General features: G+C 51.1%; 1 long non-coding RNA gene across 1 annotated transcript; it reads left to right on the top strand.

Moving 5' to 3' along the window:
* Positions 1-3293: 3293 nt before the first annotated feature.
* LOC132646324 (uncharacterized) lies at positions 3294-9057 on the top strand. The gene is made up of 2 exons (XR_009584488.1): positions 3294-3646; positions 8083-9057. It is a non-coding gene; the product is annotated as an uncharacterized LOC132646324 (long non-coding RNA).
* The last annotated feature ends 6245 nt before the right edge of the window (positions 9058-15302 follow it).

Here is a 15302-nt window from a genome sequence, read left to right as displayed (position 1 = left end):
TTTGTGTGGCAAACACTTTATCATCTGATATATCTCCTCAGACCCCAAATAATAATTTTTTTTTCAAACTATGCCAGGTGTGGTGGCATACACCTTTAATCCTAGCACTAAGAAGGCAGAGACTGAGTTCAAGTCTAGCCTGGTCTACAGATCGAGTTCCAGGACAGCCAGGGCTATGAAGAGAAACCCCATCTTGAAAACAAACAAGAATTTATAAAGATTCTGTTTTTATTTTTTAACTATGTGTATGTGTGTACGTGTGGACATGTGCCTATGAGGGCAGCTATCCTTGGAGGCCAGAGGCCCGGGAGTCCCCCTGGAGCCAGAGTTACAGGAGGCAGTGATCTGCCTGTTGCGGTGCTAGCAATCAGACTTGGGTCCTGAAAGAGCAGCCAGCGCTCTTAACCATTAGGCCATCTCTCAAAAGAGAACAAAGCGGAGAGATGCTCTTGCTTATTCTCAGCATTCCGAGAGGCTCTTAGTCACGAATTGCAGGAGAGAATAAATCATCCACCGAGGGGAGAGGAGGGCTTATGCTTTCAAGGAGGCATATCACGTGCTGCAGATGCCGAACACAAAAGAACTCATTTTTCAAAGGTTCCATTACTACCTGGTAGCGTGCCCACTCTGAAATAAAACACGCCATCTTTACAAGATGAAACGGGGAGCACTGTCAACAGAAGCTTCGTGGGAGAAGGTGGGGCCCAGCCTTGGAGACCTGGGCTTGATTTGCTAAGGTTCCTCAGGACCAGCTGTTTTAAGTTCCGTGATTTCTCCGTCTTTTCGTGGCACGCCGGGATGTCTCTCGTGGTCTGGGAGAGGATCACAAGGAGGAAGGAGGCTTGCCAAACTTGAGCACGGCGCTCCTGCCGTGGCTGCTGCCGAGTGCACATTCGCAACGGGATGCTTCTGTCAGATGTGGGGGGTGGGGGGTGGGCAGAGGAGCAACCTAAGAATCTGAAGTGACAGACATTTACTGCCCCATAGTTCTGAGGCTGAGAGTCCAGTGGGGCTTTGGCATTAGAGGCATTTTGCCTTGGCATTAGAGGCAGTGGCTCCCCTCCTCCTCTTCCTCCTCTCCCTCCTCTTCTCTTCTGCTTTTTGATTTATTTTTATTTCTAATTATATATGTGTGCATGTGTGGAAGTGTCCTTATAGTCCAGGGGCGCAGAACCCCCCTGTAGCTGGGGTCTCAGGTGGTTGTGAGCCACCCAGTGTGGGTGCCGGGAACTGAACTCCGTCCCTCTGCAGGGGCAGAATGGGCTCCTAAGCATGGAGCTACCCCTCCAGCCCCCTTGGCTACTTGCCGCGTCTCCATGTGACCTTTGCCCCCCCCCCCGGGCTTCTGTGTCTTCAGCTAGTTTCCAGGATTCTCAAAAGGGGAACCTGGGCAGAGACAGAAAATGTCAGCTCAGGCCCTCCATAGCTGTGGAGGTTGCGTCTCAACTTGAGTCCTCACGCCCGCAGGGTGAGTACTCTTACCTGCCGAGCCTGTGGAAGTACACAAGTTCAAGTTGGTTAATATTTACTTATTTATCATCTATGTGTGTGTGCCCACGATTGCGCCACGGTGCACATGTGGAGGTCAGAGGGCAGCTTTTGGGAGTCAGTTCCCTCCATCTGCTATGTGGGTGGCAGCGGTTGGTCCCTGCCAAGTCAGTCCAAGTCAATCCCTGGTTTGGAAGCCAGTGCCTGTACCCACTGAACCATCTTGCTAGCCTACCTGTTTAATTAAAAAAGAATAAATAAATAAAACCCCACCCCATTCCTCTCCCGAGTGGCTGGCCGTTTCCATCAATGGTGCCTAAGGAGGTGAGGCGCCTCCCACCCTCCCAACACTTGCCTTCTAGGATGACCCAGATTTTAGCCACTTCCCCGTGTATGACGCAACCTCGTTGTAGTTTGTGTTGTCGTTCCCTGGGGGCGGATAGCAGAGGGTCGCTACAGCTGCCCACGGCAGACGCCAGGGCCTCCCCGCCTCCACTCACAGCGGTCAGCTTTGCTCCCACTGTGGCTAGCTAGCACTCGCCTCTGGGTCATGGGGGCTGTTTTGAGAATACTCTTTCATTCTGTAATTTTGCCTTTCTGTTTTTCTTAGTTTTCTTGTCTTTTGAAGGAGATCAAGTTGGAATATGAGAAAGTCAATTCACACCTTCTTCTCAAGGTTCTGCCTCATCTAAGGGATGTGTTCCCCTGGCTCGGGGACCATTTCCGAGGAGGGGAGCGGAAAGATTGTAAGAGCGACGGGTCAAGGAGGGCCCGAGTGAAACAATTTATCTTGTTCTGTATTTATTTGCACATGTGTAGTGTGTATGCGGTACACATGTGGAAGATAGATGTTGCTATTAGGTGTGTTTCCAAGTTATTCTCCACCTACGTTGTTTTTGTTGTTGGGGTTCTTTGAGACAGGGTTTCTCTGTGTAGCTTTGGCTGTCCTGGACTCGCTTTGTAGACCAGGCTGTCCTTGAACTCACAGAGATCTGCCTGCTTCTGCCTCCCTGAGTGCTGGGATTAAAGGTGTGCCCCATCACTCCCAGCTTCCACCTGAGTTTTGAGGCAGAGTCTCTTACCGTACCCGGAGCACTGTTTTGGTTAGACTTAGAGTGAGCTCCAGGGCGCTCTTGATCCCCACCTTCCTGGTGCTGAGATTACAGGCATGCACAATGGCACCTAGTTTTTGGTCCTGGGGTTGAACTCAGGTACTTTACTGAGCCAGCTCCCCAGCCCCAAATATCTAGTTTTTGAAAGGTCACTGTCCCTTGTCACTCTCCTGGTGGCTCCTGGCACACCCCCATAAGCATTTCATCAGCCCGCCGCAGCGACAGCTATAAAAATTTTGCTGCAAAGCCTGAACACCAGCTCTCCGAGACAATGTCCTCACAGAAAGGCTGGCTTTCCCTGGGGACATGGGACAGCTCCCAAGGCAGGTCCTGCCTCTGTGTTTGCACAGTGGGGCTCCAGGACCCAGGACAGCACCCAATTCAAGTCAACAGTAAAACAGACCCACTGGGCACCCTCTGCCTCTCTCCCAGCACCCCTAGCTGCCTCACAGACACCCCAGGCACAGAATCTCAAACTCCTGAAGCATGCAGCCCCTGAGCTTTTAGAGGATTTGCTAGTTCAGGGGCACATTAGCCAGGCATGAACAAAGCATGGCACACACTTGTTGCTCTGGAGTTCTGGGAGAATTGGGAGGAGCTGTGAAAGGCAGGGCAGGTGGATAGGAGGGTGGGAGGTCACGACACTGAGTGATGAAGACAGCTCCACTGTCTCACTACTGGGCAGGAGCTGGCCATGTGTCCTCCATTCTCAGGGCTGTGCGGGTCAGCTGACCCAGGGCCAAGCCTCTCTTACTCAACACTGTCCATCTAGCCAGAGCCCTCTTAGTTGGGGTCACAAGCCAATCTGGAACCAATTCTTAAGGCCATGAACTGCAATACAGGAAGTAGCTGGGGCCTGACTGAGCCTGCTTTTGCTGTAGCAAGCACAGAGCCTGGCCCAGACTTCCCCAGCTGAAAGGGGGATATAGTGGGAGTCTCCCTTCCTACCTATACCCAGAGGGGAGGTGGGTGCTGGGGTGGCCTCCTACAGATGCTTCCTGACCTCCACTGTGGCTGCTGCAGAGAACAGGTGTGTTAGCTTCCAGGTGAGTGAACACAATACCTGATACAGAGGGGGAAAAAAGGCTTAGTTTGGTTCATGGTTCTATAGATCCCAGGCCAATATGAATGATCTTATTGCTGTGGGCTTCTGAAGAAGTTTGCACATTACAATAGACATGTCAGGGGTGGGGGAGAAAATGGATGGGATCTCACATTCCCTTTCTGGGGGGTGCTCCCAGAGACCTAAGCACCTCCCTCTATGGATCCCCCTTGAATGTTTCACAGCCCTCTTCCAGTGTGGTAGATACTTATCCAGAGCACAGTAACAGGACGGTGCTTTGAGGCTCTGGGTGCAAATCTCACCTCTGCACTTCATTGCTGTGTAGACACTTACTGGAGTCTTGGCACTAAAGCTCTCCTTCCCCAGGCAGAGTCTGTATACATAGAAAGTGGCCTACTTGACACTAAGACCACTAGCTAGCACTCAGTGGTAGCAAATTTTATTCTAATTGTTATCATCCCTTGGCTTGGGGCTCTGGGAAGCCAGAGATGCCCAAAGGACCAGCTGTACATCATTAAGTATCATGTGGGTGACATGTGGCTTGGAGCTTAGACCACAGGATGCATCTGGTTGGGGGTTCAGGCTGGGCTTGAGCCTGTCAAGCATCTACGTGGGGCGTGGAGAGCAGGCTGGTTCAGCTTGGTATTTCAGGACTCATTTGATGACAGCCTCTTAGCAACCTTACCCAAATGCTCTCTGGAGAGTGACAGTGACCTGGTAATTAGCATTTCTGAGCAGTCGGGGTGGTGGCCCTGGGACACTTACCAATGTCCTTTATTCAGCTCGTACTGCACCAGGCCTTGGGGCAAACATTTTTGTGAGCAGAGATTTTCAGGTGTCTTCCGCTTTGCTCTCCCTTTTCTCTGGTAGGGACAGAATCTTAGATTCTAAGCAGAGCACAGAGGTGTCCAGAATAAGGGCAGCAGGTGGCCCACCTTCTCTTTTTCTCCCTGCAGGCTCCCTCACCACGAGAGTCTCTTATATCCCATCAATGGTCATAAATGTGTGTAGTGGGATCTCACTGTGTACTTACTATGCCCCATATGTTGTATGGTAAATGAACCAAGAAGAGCCGGTGGCTGGGGGGAGACGGGGACCGGAGGCAGGGACATGGAGGAAGATAGGACTCTGCCTTTCCAGCAACTAGAAAATTTTCACCCTTGTCATAAACCTCTGAGAAGCCAGTGAGAGGTCCCAAAGGGGTCATGTGAATGGCCATCCGGACAACTTCAAGGTAGAATCTGGAGCCCCCACTGGACACTCGTGAAGAGCACTCAGGGCCTTGCAGTGTCTCTAGGTCTCTCCTCCTCCCAAATGATGAAGCTGCGGACAAGGCCAGTGACCACACTTCCGGAGAAACCGCATATGCTAACCTAGACATCTCTCCCCAAACCACCCACTCAAGGCCCCACCCACGGCCACTTGTCATGAGAGGCCCATTGAGCTCTCCACCACCCTAAGCAGCAGCAGCAGCTGTCCTGTCCCTACTCTGCTTCGAAAACCTTCAACCACCATGGTGAGGATGCTTTCCCTACAATGTCAAGGTTCCTAACTAAGGGGCACCTCTCCCTCATCACTCTTGGCACTCGTGGTCCCTGAGCTTCAGGATAAAGCTCAGGGAAGGAAAACTGTACCGGTAAAGAAGGAATTGTACTGAGCCTCTCCCGGGACTGTTTTCGTCCGAGACAGTTCTCAGAGAGAGAGAGCTCAGTAGCATCTGGTCACATTCTCTTCACCCTGAACTTCATGGGAGAAGTGTGTTATGGAGTCGTGAGTTTGAAATGTGCCCACAAGTTCCACCACCATGGATGTGTGCAATCTAGGGGGCCATGACATCTTGAGGTCCCCCCCCTTCCCAGACAGGGTTTCTCTGTGTAGCCTTGGCTGTCCTGGGCTCACTTTGTAGACCAGGCTGGCCTCGAACCCACAGAGATCCACCTGCCTCTGCCTCCCCAAGTGCTGGGATCACAGGCCTGCGCCACCGAAGCTGGCATCCTTGAGGTTTTAACAGTGAGCACCTACAGTGAGGTCAACATCTCCTCAAGTGTTTTCCATCAGATTTCAGTGTCAGGGAACATTAATAGATGCATAAACACACTGGCGACTCCTTCAGCAAGACCAGAAGACACACTCTAGGTTCAGGGTAAGTGGAACAGGCCGGGCTGTGCAGCTCCTGGGGGAGACAGACAGGCTTGGTGTTGCCAGACTTACAGACCACAGACAGAACCAGGAGAGTGTCACACCACCGGTGCAAACTATTTTTGGAAAAGCTCAAATTGGTTTACTCCGTTGAACATCTGTCATCACCTACCACATGACACCTGTCTTAGATGCTCCTGGGTAACTCAGTGAGACTGTCTAGGGGTACCAAAGGACACACTCTGCCAGCCCACTGTGCCTGTCCTGAGCCCACATCAGTGAAGAGCACCTGCTTCCAGCTGCTCCCGGGACTCAGGTCAGACTCCCACTCCTCTCACTCCCGGCCCTTGTTAGCCCTGAACTACTTTGCGCTTGGCATTTCCACACTGCTGCCAGGCTGGCCAGAGGGAGTTAGATCCTACCACCACGAGGCCACCTGCTGATTTCCCCTTTTCTTGGCAGGTGTCCGTCTCTTTGCATGGCTGCCCCAGGCAGCCTGGATGCAGCAGCCACCTGTGCATGGCCCAGCATTGGGACTGTACCGAGCTCTCTCTGCCTCAGGACCTCAGTTTCCTTCCCTGAGCCCCGAGCCCCTCCCACCAAATGCTGTCAAGCCCACTTTTTTTTTTCTTCAGGTTTTTGTTTGTTTTGTTTTGAGACATGGTTTGGCCCAGAACTTGATTTGTAGACCAGCCTGGCCACAGCTGCCTCTGACCCCCAGGTGCACTCTTAATGCTGCACCTAGCTGGCACAGATCCACAGTGATGCCTTTCAGACTCACTGCTCTACAGCACGGACTCCCATGACCTTCGAGGTGTCGAGAACACGGAGGGGTCCTGATGAGCTCTCATTTCTGAGCATCGTCTATGGAAATGAAAACAGCCCAGGAAATTCCTTCTCTTTTGGTGCAACGCTCCTGCCCTAGGTTTTATCCTGAAAGATGGAGAGACCAAGGGCTCCGGCTGGAAGCAACGGGAGAGAGGTGCCGTTTAGTCGAGAACCTGGGTGCTGCAGGGAGAGCACCGTTGCTATGGTGATTGAAAGGGGAAGAAGAGCAGAGACGGGGCAGTGGCTGCTGCTGAGGGTGGTGGGAGAGCTCAGTAGGCTGGAACCCGTGGTTCTCAACCTTCCTCATGCTGAAACCCTTTTAAAAAGTTCCCCATGTTGTGGCGGCCCCAACCAAAAAATTATTTTTGCTACTGCTTCATAACTGTTAGGAATCTCAATGTAAATGTGCAGGATTTCCGACGTGTGACCCCCCCGTGAAAGGGTTGTTGGGCCTCCCTGCCCCCAAGAGAGTGACCCACAGGTTGAGAACCACTGCTGTGTCCTTGAGACTTCAGGGCCAGGCACACTCCTGTCTCTCCGTTCACTGAGAGTCACTAATCATCACTCATGTTTGTTTCAGTTCCTGTTTTATTACGTGAATTTCCCTCCCGTCTGCCCATCCCTGGTGTGGGCTCTATCCGCTAGGTTTCTCCGTTATATGGCCAGCTCCTGGGGCTGTGCAGGAGTCTAGGAAAAAGAGAGGTGGTCCTGGGTGGACAGGCCACTTCACTTAGAAGACATTTGTTGTAGGCTCCTAGTGTGCCAGGATGACCCCAGATGCCTGGAGGTAGCTGAGAGCCTTGGGCATGGCAAGGAGTTGAGGATCAGGCAGAGAGCAGAGGGCCAGCCTACTCTCACCATGCCTGCAGTGGTCTAGCTCTGCCAGGTAGAGGGGGTCCCAGGGAGTCCTGTAATGCTCACAGGACTGCAATTGGGACAAAGGTAAAATGTGGAATGAGAATGAAAATTCATGTGAAGCGTGTTTGTATCTTTAAGCTAGTCACTTCAGTGCTATTTAAAAAAAGCAGTCATTGAAAACAATTCAAATTGCAGCCGTAGAGGGATGATTAAAGGCAAAAGGGGTACCTCGAGTCTCTGATACTGGCTATTTAAAATGAAGTTTAAGACAGTCACAGGAAGCTTATTAGGAAACAATAAACTGTATATACATATATGAAGTCCTGTGTATATGCTCACAGACATGCATGTAATAAGAATGTAAATTCAGTAATATATAAAAATAAGTGGAGTCATTCTCTCTGTATGTGTAGTGAAAACAGGATACACAGACAAAAGCAAATGTGAAACAAATATGAAATATGGGTAAACGTAATTATGATCAGGATCCAATGAACAAGCGCTAGGAAATACTTGAGGCAATAAGCAGGTGGATTCGTGCAGGCACCACTAGCCAAAGATTTCTTTCTATTTTCATGCATTTTTCTCTTTCAGCTCTGCATTTTTTTCTCTTATTTGGACAAGTCAGGCGGTATGATCTGTGGCTGCCACACCCAGGTACGGTGACAGTGACATGGTGCTGACACATGAATGCTGCAAGAGAAAGCCAAGTTCAAAGGCAGACAGAGGGCGTTCTTATGGACTCATCCAAGATCTTCTCCTCATTGACAAAGCCACCACGCCTCCCTTCACTGGAGAGGCATTAGCGAGTTTCCCTTCTTAAATAAATGAATCTACAACAGAGAAAAGATAAACTTGATAAGCATTTGTTGGAAATAGAAATGGCTTCTTAAAGCCATGAATCTCTTACTTGGATCCATGCACCAGGAAGTCTGCAGATGGTTTATGGAGACTCTGTAAATGTTAAATTTTATCCAAACATCTTTGAGTTTGTATGGATTTTGTGGGGAGGAGTTTCCACAGTGTTTATCAGATGAGCAACGGGGCCTGTCACCACAAGAAAAGATCAGAACTACTGCTGTGGACCAACAGAACACAGTAGCCATGCTTCCTGTATCCATTCTACAAGCGGGCTCCTGGTGCCTGCTGGGTGCCAGGTGCCAGGGGCACACATAGTCACCCTCAATGTCCCTGCATCTCTTGAGGGCCTGGAACTTGACCTAGTCAGATAGGTTCCTCACACTTATCTAAAAAGTCCACTCCAGCTCTCAGTGAGACTCTTGAGATGCCCAGTTCTTCATTTCCTGGACACCCATGATGCAGTGGGTCTCCATAGCCCAACGTTAAAGCTCATAGTCAGCAGGCCAAGCCCGACACTGCTGCTGCCCACTGGAGACCAATTGCTTTCTATATACGAAACACACAATGGTATACGAAGAAAGTTGCAGATGAAAAGAATGGGCTAGCCTCACGAATTTTTCTATTGATCACGTGTTGCAATGATTTCTTTTTGGTGTGTATTGGGCTAAATACAACATGCTATTAAAATTAATTTTATTTGTGTCTTTTCATGCTGTAATTCAGGTTCATGTGCGGTTGGCACCCTGTTCCCACTGTGTAGTGCTGTGGGGCGTGGGATGAGAAAAGCAGACATAGGGATGATAGTTCTTGGGTTTAGGCACTGTGTGTGTGTCTGTGTGTGTCCACAGGCAAAATGCAGACCAAACCAGAACTGTGCATAGAGCTGAACCAGGATGTTGGCTAGCTAATCATGGTAGTGGTCTCTTTAAGGTAGCAGTCACCTGGGAGGAGAGAGCTGTGGTGGCAGCTACGATTGACACTTTCTGTACCTACTGTCAACATTTGTGCTCAGACCAAAAAGAGGCTTTACCATTCTCATGGGCCTGAAGTATTGGGGTCCTTGGCGCATGGCTGTGCTAATGTCAACAATATACATTCACTCAGGACTTCGTCTGCTCCTCACAAGGGTTGGCCCTGTCCTCTACAGGGACCCACCTCCTTCCTCCCTCTCTCCCCCATGACTTTGCCTGACCCCAACACACACCTACCCCTCCTTGACCCAGATCGTCAGTGTTCTAGCTGGCTCAGGCCACAGGTCCGTGACTCACAGCCTGACTACATGTTCGATTGGGTGCACTGTTCAGCTTTAACTGTGGCTTTGAAATCATGTCGCCTTTTAAAATTCACTATTTTTGAGACTTTATTTGTTTACCTTTGCAAGTGAAATGATACCAGTGCTGCCTGATTGGCATGGGCTCACGTCCTGATAACTCCTGGCACGTTGTAAGCTGAAACTTCACCGACACATCTGTCCTACCAAAAGGCACACCTTGCTCAGCACATCTGCAGTATGTCCAGGACGCTTACCCCTAGCCTGTGGCTAGGTAAACCACTTGAACACAAAGCCTATTTTAGAGTGAGTGTGGAACATCTCAGGTAATTTGTCAAAGTCTGTGATAAGAGCAGAAAGCACAGTGGGATGCTTTGCACGCTGTGATGTCAAATCACCATGGGCTGGTGTGGCCTTCTGCATACACAGCTATAGTGTATGGCCATATGCCCTGATACAAATACACGCATGGAGTGGGTAGAGCGAGCTAGGTTCGTGTGCTGCTATCTCACGTGCCTGTCCCCTTCAGAATGTGACAATGCTTGAAGTCCATGCTCTGCAGCTTTCTAAGCAAGGTGGTTTCACACATAGCAAGATTCCCGTATCTACCTCCTCTTGAACTTCGGGGGTGGTTTGGCCGCCATGGTCCTCTTCTCCGCGTTGACGCTTGTCATACGGGCGTGGTTTTCTACGACCTCTGGGATTAGAAATAAAGCTCCGGCTTGTTTTCAGGGGCGGGGCCAGGCACACAGTAGGGTGAAGGCCGATACTCCGGTGCACACCTGGAGGCCTCTCAGCGGCCCCCGAGAGGCCACCCCTTCCTCAGGTGGAGCTCAGAAATGCAAGAGGCTTGCTGAGGTCTCACGATGAGATTCCCGTTGGCTTCTGCACTGGTGGGCTGAATGAAGCTCTGGTTCCAGGCTGAGCATGTGGTGCCCTTGGGAGCTGCTCATGGCACGCCGCCAGAAGGACTTGGTCACAGGGGGCACAGAGGTGGTGTGTGTGTGTGTGTGTGTGTGTGTATGTTTGCAGAGGCCATGTTCAGTTTTCCACTCCCACGGGGCTGCCCTCAAGTGGTGGTAAGCATTGTTTACTTCCTGTCCAGGGTAAGAGACAATCTACCCTGGAAGCAAGGACAGGTATTTGTACAGAACAAGTTTGTCCTTCAGTGTGGAGGCATGAAGGTGAGGCCTGCCTTCACTAGAGTTGGGGTGAACAGGGCGGCTAGGGCTTGATGGACAGCTGCACAAGGCAGGGCTGAGGGAGTGAAGTGGTTTTGCTGGTGATGTCATGGAGAATCTCTAAGGGTGAGGGGTGAAGCAATCCAGTAGGCCTACAGCCTTCAGCAGCTTGGGACCTTGGCCCAGGATGGCAGTTTCAGGCAAGGCTGGACCCCAGGGCTCAACACTACCTCCTTGTGCCAGCTTTGCCTTCAAGCACTTTTTACCTCTCTTGTCTGTCTTGGTCCCTCAGTCTACAGCTACGAACTTAGCACTTCCACTGCCAGCTAAAGTTGCTGTCTCAGGAGCTATAGAAAATTTCATGTGCCTTTTAGTCATGGAAGACAAACTCTGGTCGCATGCCTGTTCCCATATGCAGAAGAGTGCAGCCCTTTGATGGTCTAGCTCTGGTCCTCCCTGGCTAGATGCTGGGCAAAGGGAGCCTCATGGGGACCCAGGTGGTCCTGGTGCCTCGTATCCACACAGATGGAAGGGAACCTAGGCCCAGGATGGAGGGGCACAAGTTCATGTCTGTGAGGAAGGGGAAGATGGGCCAGGGTCAGCTCATATAAGAAGCTGGAGGTGAAGAGAGTACTCCCCATTGTGGGTGTGAAGAACGAACATGGGGACAGAGCATGCGGGCCCATTCCATCAGCATTCTTGGCTGCTAGTGATAAGCATTTCTCTTGTCCTTAGCGCAGATGAGACACACTAGCAACTCCCAGGCGTGAGGAAAGGCCGGTGAGCTGGGATTGGACTTTGCCCGCCAGGCAAGAATACAGCCGAGTTCTGCTGCTGCAGCAGGTGTGATCTTTGCCACTGTCCACGCTCAGCTGTAAAATCCTCCTCCTTCTGGGTTTCTGGCATGCCCTCATCTCTGGCTGGGCCTCTTGGGAGCAGCCTAGCCTCCCCTCCACCCAGGAACCCCAAGACACATCAGTAGGAGGAGGAGTAGGCTGGATAGCCAAGAGAGAAAGGGGTCACCACTGTGGAAGGAAGGGTGGGATGAGGCTCACAAGAGGAAAGACTGAGTCCCTTTGTCAGGGACTTCAGAGCTGGGACCCTACACTTAGGCTTACCTGTGTCCAAACCTCTGGTACTGTCGCCTGTCCCTGCCTGGTGATAGTGATGGGCCCTACCTTAGCCGCAGAAGAGACAGACTGCTTCTTGATGTCTCTGTCAGCATATTCAAATACCACAGCCCCTCAGAGGTCTGGAAATGCTGTCTAGCGGCCTGGGGTTGGCTCTCCTGGGAAAAAGACACAGGCCACATCTATGCAATAGCCCTGAAGGAAGGGAGGCAAGCGCCTCCACCAGCTCCTCAGCACAGAACTATTTTCATCCCATCAAAGTGGTAAACACGCCCAGGAAAGCGCTGAGCCCACTATGGGACACGGCTGAGTCCGTGGGTGTGACCAGGGGGGCCTAGGCGCCTGTCACAAACCCCTTACCACCCCACCCTGGGGCAAGGGGCTGAAAAGGGGTTGGGTGGGCTGTCGCCCAAGCAAGAAACAAACACAGCCTGGAGCTTCCGCCCACATTCTGGGGGAGCTGGCGGCTCACTCCATGCACCCTAAGAAGAGAAAACTTCCTGTTTGTGAAAGGAAAGGCCTTCAAACGCTGCGGGCCTTGTGCATCAAAGTGTACTTGCATAACAGCACCCTACTGGCTTAATATCAATGAATGGGGACATATGGATCCCATTTGCCAGAAAGGACCCGCTGGCTGAAAAGTCCTGAGGAGAAGCGCCAGGCAAAATATGTTTCAGGTTTTACTGAACCAAAAAACTCTAAGATAGATTTTCGTTGGTCTCCAAACCCAGGTTGCTGCCTGAAGAAGGCTGAAGACAGCTTAGGCCCTTAGGCATACCTCAGTGCTTTCTGTAAGTTTAAAGTTGGTTAAGATTGTGTGACTTGTGGGTCACCTGACGGGTGTCTGAAAGCCTCGCTGTCCCGGGACATTCCCAGGAAGAGAGAAGTCCATACAGTTTCCCAGGTTTCAACCCCTAACCCCGCTTCCAATTTGCAAAACTGTCCAGTCAGAGGAAAAGAAGGGAATGAGAAAGCAAAAGGAAAGAAGGGGGAAGGGACAGGAGTGTTTTCATGGTTTTCCCAACACCAGGAAAGACAGAGCCACACGGGAGCACATGAGCAGCCCAGTCAGGCTCACCCTCTGGGTCAGTTTCTCCAGTCTTGTCTTCCTCCAACCCTGCAGCCTCACTCAACAGCGAACAGCATCATACAGAACCGTTGTGCTGTAACGCACTCCGACTGGATCCGATTTCAGGTTGTTGCTTCCCAAGGCATTATCCTAAGGAGAATCCCTGCACTGTGGAGTGATCTGTCGGAGCCGCTTAGAGGCACAGATGAGCCCTGGAATGGGGCCCGGCTTCGGAGTGAAACCTTAGCTCAGACAAGGGCCAGAAGGGGGCTGTGGTTTTGGGGGGGGGGCGTCTTGAGGCCTTCACGTGGCTTTGCTCTGGACCTGTTTGCAATAGCTCAGCTCTGAAAGAGGGACATCCCCTATTTTGGCTTCTCTGCCCTCCCTTTGGTAGGTGGATCAGTGCTGGTCACTGATGCCTCATGTATGAAAACACCATTTTGCCACCTGTCTTGGTTTTTAGGTGTGTGTGTGTGTGTGTGTGTGTGTGTGTGGTGTTCCTGTCACTTTGAAGTGCTATGTTATATATACAGTCCATCTCCTCCCCACCCCTTCCTAGTCACTCACCATCTGAGTGGGGGGGGAGTGTGTGGAGGCGGGAGAGTCTCAGCTCTGATCCATATGCACCCCAGATTTCCTTTTGAAAACCCCGAGGCTTGGCCCACACTGACATGAAATTATTATGTACTTTTGTTGTATAACAAATTATCATCCTGCCCTGCTGCAGTGGGCTTTCTAGAGAGGGTGCAGGTTGTAGCAATTTTGTCACACAGAGTACTATGTCACAAAGCCCATTCTGGATTTAGACCAATATATACAGTTTCTGGTCTAAGCAGTAACACATGTTTGGGGGAGAGATCTTTTCGTTTTACTGGAATGGACAGTAAGTAGAAACACATTCCAGATTTCTCCTTCCCCCCCAGCCCCCTAAAATCTGGCAGCTGGGGTCCCCCTTGCACTTGATCTCAGGTATTCAGCTGCTTATGAACCACAGTGCCCCAAGTGTGACAACACCATGTGCCCAGTGACTGGTGACTAATGAAATTGAAAAGCACAAGCTCGGTGCATTTCCCAGAACCACCCTCCCCCCCCCACCAAGAGCCTTACTGAGCAAATGCGAATGGCACTCCCTGTTCCCCCTTCCCCCCCTTCCGTGGTGCACTCGCTGCGTTCACAAGTTTAAGATCAGAACTCTGATGCTTAGCTGATGTCTTCAAAGGCCACCTCATGAACCCTGTTCCCTCTTGGATGAGTTTGGCAACTGCTTTGTGAGTATAAGAAACAATGGCCAATCCCCCCCCCATCTCAGAGATCTTCTGGTGCCTATGCCTGGGGCTGGGGTCATTCTGTTTCCTTTCCATCTAATCCAGAGAGAAGGCAAGCCAGGCAGTGGCATTGCTAGCCAATGGTATCTGTGGTAGCTGATCCTAGAGTTGGGGAAAGCGGCCACTGCCCTGGGGAAAGGATGGGTCTGGAGTTCGCCGGGTAGCTCTCTGTGCCTGCTCTGTGCTTTGGGAACACTGCAGACCTCTTGTCTTAAAGGGCTGTGCCCCTTGATTTTCTGTAGGCGTAGACACGAGGCTACCTGCTGCCGGGCTTGTTCTTCTGCAGTGGTACTTGGCTCAGTGCCCAATGCCCTGTCCTAGGTCCTTGGTGATACTTCCTTTCCTGACTGGCCTGCTTGTGTGGCTCCCGTAGGATGACACACCATAAGCTCAGATGTGTCGCATTGTGTGTTCTCGCCTTGTCCCTCCACGGGTGTGTGTGTGTGTGTGTGTGTGTGTGTGTGTGTGTGTGTGATGTATTGGTAGAATATAAGCAACCTTTTAGAAAAGTTGTCTCAGCTGCAGTGACTTTGTCCCTCAGGTGACATTGGGCAGTATCTGGAAATGTTCTGTCACCAGTATCTAGTGGATGGAGGTCAGGGATGTTATCAACACAGGACACCCCGCCCCCACCACACACACACACATACACACACACACACACACACATACACACACACAGCAAAGAGCTACGTGACCCCAAATGTCCTCTGTGTGGACACCAAGAAGCAAAGCACAGGCCTGAGCTAGGGATTTGTTTTAAAGACTCGAAAGAAAAACCTACAAATACTAAACATTTAATACACTCCCTTAGAAAGGTAAATCCACCGGTCACCAAACACAGATTAAGACTAGAAGAGATTGGGGTCCAGGAAGAGGTGAACGTGGAGAGAGGGTTTTCAGCTAACATGGGGGCTTCCTTAGGCCAAGGACAGCAGTCCTCCTCTGGGATCAGCTTATAGTGGGTGCTCTGGAAAG

This window comes from Meriones unguiculatus, chromosome 11, assembly GCF_030254825.1.
Source record: "Meriones unguiculatus strain TT.TT164.6M chromosome 11, Bangor_MerUng_6.1, whole genome shotgun sequence".
NCBI classification, from domain to species: Eukaryota; Metazoa; Chordata; class Mammalia; order Rodentia; family Muridae; genus Meriones; species Meriones unguiculatus.
This window is presented reverse-complemented; position numbering and strand designations above follow the sequence as displayed.